Raw genomic sequence first — 6903 nt, 5'->3', positions numbered from 1 at the left:
ATGTAAGATTTAATTCATGGAAAACTATATGTGACTAGACCCTAATTCCTTAGACCTTCCTAGTCTCCTCTAAAATTCATCAACAGCCAATTCCTTGGTCAATTAATTCCAATTATGGGGTGAAGTTCAATCCTAGTTATATGCCACAGAAATCCTAATTACCCAAATATAAAAGGATTATATGTCACGTATCTCGTTAAATTCAGATAAACTAGAAATTTAGGAGAACTTGTTTTCAAGCTGTTGTTCAAGTAAAGAGCTTTTCCAAGTTATACAAGAACTCAATTAGAAAGAGGGTCATACTTCCGTTCCACCCAAATTCATAAAATAAAGAACGAAAACAATTCTTGAAATATAAATCAAAACATGAATTAAAATAGAAAAATAATAAAATCAATCCATACAATAGACAGAGCTCCTAACCTTAACAGTGGAGGTTTAGTTGCTCATGGTAAAGGGAAAATAAGGATTCTAAAAAAATATAAATTGGAATGGAATGGAATAATGTTGGGCTAGAATCCCCTTGTTGGAATCACCTTTTATATCTAATCCTAATTAATTTAAAAATCTATCTTCTAAAACTAAAATAATATTTTTTTCTATTTTATAATAAAAATTAAAGTTTAAATCAGAATTAATTAAAGCAATCAGCATGTCTTCAATTGATGGATGGGGACCACTTGCTTCGTAGGGTCCACGCCTAACTTGGAGTGGGCATAACCATTCTTGTGTGAATCTCCCTTGAGTCTCTGCTATCCCCTGGCTCTAGTCTGTATTTCTGGGCCGAAAACTGGGTTGAAACTCGGCCTAAAATCGCCCCCAGCATTTTCTGTGAATTCTACATGTCGCGCATGTCACGCGTACGCGTCAGTCATGCGTACGCGTCGATGGTCTTTTTCGCGTGTTACAGGTACACGTCAGGTACGCGCATGCGTCGCTGAGCAACTTCGTTTTTCACGCGTACGCGTCAGGTACGCGCACGCGTCGCCATAGACAGCTCCAAATCACGCGCACGCATCAGGCACGCGCACGCGTCGCTCCTCGCTGGTCAGCTCCTTGGTTTCTTCTCTTTCTCTGCAGAAACTCCATCAAATCCATCTGAATGCTACCTAAAATAAATAAAATTACACAAGACTCAAAGTAGCATCCATAGTGGCTAAAAGATAATTAATTATTGATTAAACTTAACAATTTAGATGCAAATTCACTAAGAAAAGATAGAAAAGATGCTCACGCATCAGTGATCTTGCCTTTGGTCTGACTAATAGTGTTCATGTCAACTTTTAATGTTTTCCTAATTTGATCCCAAACCATATCCAAAAATCGCTTATCATAGTATTCAATAGAGATATCTGGAAAGCGTACCTATGCTGCAATTTTATTGAGGGCCGCTCCAAAGGGATGGAAATCTGGTGTCCAGGCCGGATAGTGAGGTAGTGGTCGAAAAAGAGCCACGACCCTCCCTCCATGACATGCCAATAGTCATCTTCATAGTATAACCTGAAAACAAAGTATTCAACTATTCATTTCCAAAGTCTATTAAGTTCATACCTCCTGTTTTGGCCCACATGGTATCCAGTCTCCTTTTGAGGACTCCATAACTGATCCTTCTCCCTAAAAGCTTGATAATGAGCGCCTACTTCCAAGGTTTCTCCAACCTTTTTGTTCTTAGATTTGTTGACATAGATGTTGAAGGTGCTATCTTGAAGCTTTTTGACTGAGATAGATGGGTTACTACATTCCTCCTTCTTCTTCTGGCGTATAGCCTCCCTCCGAGCTTGACTCATCTCTAATTCTCTCATGTCTATCCCAGAGTCACTTTTTGAAGAGTCTTCAGACATACCCTCATCCTAATCAGAGTACTCCGATTCTACCGATTGTGACTCCAAGCTACTATGGATGACAAGGTCCGCGTATGTTCTTCTTCTTCTTCCATTCTCTCCCATAAGGGTAGTCTTATCGAACATCCAGGGCTCCTCTCTCGAAGCTCTCGACGTTTTTCCTCCAAAAACTCGAACATCTGAAGGTTGTGGTAGGCTTAGAGAAGGGGTTTGAATCTATGCCTTCCTTTTAAGTTGCTGTTATTACCCTTTTAAAACAAACTTTTAATTCAGGTTCTGTTTGAACTCAGCAGCGGAAATTTATGAGACAATTTATTTTTGTCTTATGAATATCAGAAAACAGAACTCAGTAGAGAAGAGAAAAGCTAACACCAGCATGTATCCTGGTTTGGTTGCCTTGTGCTATGCAACCTACATCCAGTCTCCTCCACAACTATGGAAGAATTTCACTATAGTTAACAGTATTACATACACCAATTTCACAGGATTGACCCAATCCTTTCACACTCAAGTTCTAACCTAACTTGACATTGGCTATGCTAATACCTAACTAATCACTCTTAGTGCTAACCCAACTAAGAAAGGAATACCTCACAGGTACAAGATACAAGACATAAACACACCTAAAGAAATCAGAAAATAACTCTAGGCTTTTCTCTCAAGTGTTTCACTCAGCCTTTTTCCACTCATGGCTTTTACTTGAGTTTCCTCACAATGCCTTTTCTCACAAGAAATTACAGAAAGATAAACATTGAAAAGTACATTACAATCTGTAAAACATGAAGGAGATTGATTTCATCAACAGCCTCTGTGCTATGCGAAAAACCAGATTGGCAAGCCTCTGATTCAGTTCTTCATACTAGCGGAATGCACCTTTGATTAGGTTACACTGTCCAGTTAGTTGAACTTCTTCAAAGAGCTCTCTCAGAACAAAACCTCTATTCACTGGTTTTCTCTCCTTGGTTTCTGAATAAACAGCAAACCTCTTTTATCTCCTTGCATGTTGCTGGGTTCTTCTTCCAAGGTCAACATCTTGAGCCTTGAGCTTCACCAACCCATAGATTCACTTTTTCTCCTTAATCTTCAGAGTAGAAACTTTGCTTCTAACTTCTTCATCTTGACCGAAAGCCATAAAGCAGTAACCATAGAAATCTTCCCATGGTAAACTTGATCTTAGCCCTTGAAAACCAACTTGGTTCCCAAGTCATGTTTAAGACCGTGGATACACAGCAGAGAAGAACAGAAACCATCTTTTCTTTGTATCCCATTTCAGATAGAGCAAAGAGTTGGGAAGAAGAGAGGAAGATCTGATGCATGCAAGAGGAAATGGTTTACCTTTAACCTAAGCTTGATTTGGTTTGAACTTGTTGAAATGACATCTGCCTTTCAAGCTTAATTTCTCTTTCTTGCTTCTTTGGTGTTTTGCTTAGGGAGGAAGCTCTCTCTCTCTTTCTGTTGCTTACTTTTCTGAAGCTCTGATTTGACTATGACAAAAGAGAGAGGAACGCTGCTTTGGTAAGAGCAAGATGGAGGGAATTGAACTCAACTCGGGCTTGGATCGGATATGGTTCATGTAACCCGTTTGGCCCATCTGATTCCTTTGGCTTCTTTCTTTGCTTTTTCTTGGGCTTCTGATTTTTGCTTTCAGCCCACCATCCTTGCTATTTGTTTTACATTTCATTTAGGCTGCTTAATATTGAATTAAGACCTGCAACATATAATAAATAATTAGTAGTAAGTAATTATAATTAATCAACACTAATTATTTATTTTGCCCAAAAATAATGTTTGTCATCACTAATTAATTTGGTTAATTTCTTAACTCAACAATCTCCCCCTTGATGACAAACATGATTTAAGCAATAATCAAAAAGGAAATAAATTTGAGTAAGGTATAGAAACTCACTTTGATTTTTGTCATTTGCTCTTATATTTCTCCCCCTTTCCTTTTCAAGATTAGCTCCCCCTGGATTTATGCTTTCCTCTTTGTTCCTGTTTTATATTACACTTAAAGAGAGCACAATAAAGAGCTATACACATTTATCTTGGCTAAAGGGTATCAAATAAGCAACATCACATAATCAGCCTAACATCAAGCTAATATCAGCAGCAAAAGGATTTAGCATGTGAAATCAAGTTTTAATGCAGCAATTGGATAAAAAATCCCAAAAGACATACTAGTAGCTGCAACAAATTCCAACAAATTCCTAAGACACATTTACCATCCTAATTCTATTACTCCCCCTTTTGTCATCAAGGGCGGACAATAAGCATGAACAACAAAAAACAAAGTCTTGAATTCTGCAGAAAAGAGTTAGTTCACAGTGCAAAGTACTAACTAAACTACCAAAGGTGTAGCAGTATTTAGAGTTATTACAATCATCCAAAATGAAACAGTTCAAAAGTAGCAAAAGAAAACATAGTTCATGAGACAGAAAGAGATCAGCAGCAGTTTTCATGAGACAATTTCTAGGCATCAGAACCATTCCCCTCCGAATTGGCTTCTTCTTCAACATCAGTGGCAGGATCTTCATCCTCTTGAAGGTTATCGATGAAGTACATGAACACAGCCACTCGATCCCTTGATTTCTTTAGGAAATTCTCATGCTTGCTGGCTAGCTTCCTTTGTTCCTTGCTCATGGCAATCAAATGGTTTGATTGGGAGACAAACTCCTGAACAACATCTTTGACCACATTCAGCAAGGCAGATTTCTTCCCAGTAGAGATGGATGTACCCTCAGTGGAAGGAGCAGCAGAATCCTCAGGGACAAAATCATCATCTTCATCATCTAGGACAACTCTTTCAGATCTAGTGGGTCCTTTTTGCTGTTTCACTGAACCACCCCCTTTTAGGTATGAATGTCTATTTTGATATTCCTCATTGGTCAAGTCAACACCAAAATACTCAAATATGCAAGTTAGAAACATGCCATAAGGAAGTGCTTTGTCATTTTCACTCCTAACAGTATCAAACATATATCTAACCATCAAGTATGCAAATGAAATTTCAGTTTTAGTGAGAAGGGCATATAAAACAAGAGTATCAGTGTAGGAAACCCTTTGATATGAGCCACTTTGAGGAAGAATAATGTGGTTGACCATTCGGTGCAACTGAGCACGCTCATACCCCAGGGCTTTGTGAGTGGGTGTAATGCCATCAATTAAAGAAACATGTTCACAGATGTGAGCCAATGCATCATGATAAGAAATTCCAACACCTTCATCCCACTTAACCGAAGTGTAAGCACAAGGCCCAACATCAGTATACTCCAAAGCATCACTGATAGTTTCATTATTTAAAACTATGTCTCGGCCCTTTACATATGAGTGAGCAGTACCTTCATGATAAGTCATGTTTGCATAAAATTCTTTGACCAACAAGGGATAAACAGGCTTTTTGATGTTAAAAAGATGATTCCAGTCCAGAAAAATCAAGTTATCAACAAATGGAAAACCTTTTCTTTTCAAAGATAGCAAATCAGCAAGAAAAGAGGGACACATGGTACGATACTTGATAACCCCATCATAAAAATCATTATTCATGGCAGATTTGAATCTATAAGGGTTATAGTTCGAATGAGAAGTCAAAAAGTGAGCTTTGTGATCAAAAGGGCCAATGTCTGGTTCTTTAACTGACTTAAGAGGAACTCGAGTTTTACCTCTTTGAGAACGTGATGGAACAGACCTAGACTTTGGTTGTGTGGACTCAGGTGGAGATTCAGGTGTGGCTGGTCGCTTCCCCTTGGATGAACTCGGTTTCGATGACCCTGGCTTGGATGGAGGTTCTTTCGTCTGTGGTGTCTTCTTGGTGAAAGGAGTAATCCTAGAAGGATTTTTAGTTCGTGCCATGGGATCACACCAAGGAGGAGAGGTAGGAGGAGAAGGAGATGGAGTGAAGGTTCGGTCGTGAGAGCGAGTTGAGGGCTTTGTGAGAGGCTTGAAGATTTTTTCACAAGGAGGCCTTTTAGCAATGGTTTTCTTCCTCATTTGGTAATATTTAGGCTTTTGAGGGAAGAGAAGCAGTAAAGAGAGTGGGAAGAAACTGAAGAGTTTGAGGAGAAGTTATGGAGGGAAGAGAGGGAGTGTTGGTACGTACCCAAAAGTAGATTTCCAAAACCATGCAACTGCATCACTTTTTGAAAAGACTTGAAAAGACATGACCTCATAAAAGAAAGATTTTATTTGATTTTAAAATAAAACTAGAAATTAATTTTAAATTTTGAAATACAACCAAAAAATAAAATCAAACTGAAAATCCTTTTGGATAAAAATGAAAATCCTTTCAAAAGATATTTTAATCACACAGCCCATCAAAAAATAATAACCAAACAAAAATGGTGACATTCATATATGGGCCCAGGGATAGTTGGATTTAAGGAAACACATTGGACCACTCTAGATCTGATTTTTGAGGTTGGCCCAAATCATTTTGCACTTGAAATAGGCCCAGATCATGCTGATTAAGGGGGAACGCTCTTCTTCTGCCCAGAATTGTCTCATACCTGTTTATGAGACAAAAAGCTCCAGCAAACACATCAGCATTTTTCAAATAAAGAATCATAACTCAAAATTCCTAGACAAGTCCTAAGCATGCAGAATATATCCTCAGCTAATGGTTTTGTGAAAATATCTGCTAATTGCTCCTCTGATTTAACAAATTGAATACTAATATCCCCCTTTTGGACATGTTCTCTTATTGAGTGAAATTTCACTTCAATATGCTTAGTCCTAGAGTGCAAAACTGGATTTTTAGAAATATTAATGGCACTCATATTGTCACACATCAAGGGAATATTTTTAGCATTTAATTTGTAATCGGCAAGCTGTGTTTTTAACCATAAAAGCTGAGAACAACAAGAAGAAGCAGCTATATACTCAGCCTCTGCAGTGGATAGGGCCACAGTTGGTTGCTTTTTACTTGACCAAACATTCAATGACTTTCCAAGGAAGCAACATAGGCCTGAAGTGCTCCTTCTATCAACTCTATCACCAGCAAAATCTGCATCACAATAACCAACTACAGAAAAATCATCAATCTTAGGATACCAAAGACCAAAATTGG

Source organism: Arachis ipaensis, chromosome B01 (assembly GCF_000816755.2).
Source record: "Arachis ipaensis cultivar K30076 chromosome B01, Araip1.1, whole genome shotgun sequence".
Classification (NCBI taxonomy): Eukaryota; Viridiplantae; Streptophyta; class Magnoliopsida; order Fabales; family Fabaceae; genus Arachis; species Arachis ipaensis.
Note: the sequence above shows the minus strand (reverse complement) of the source record.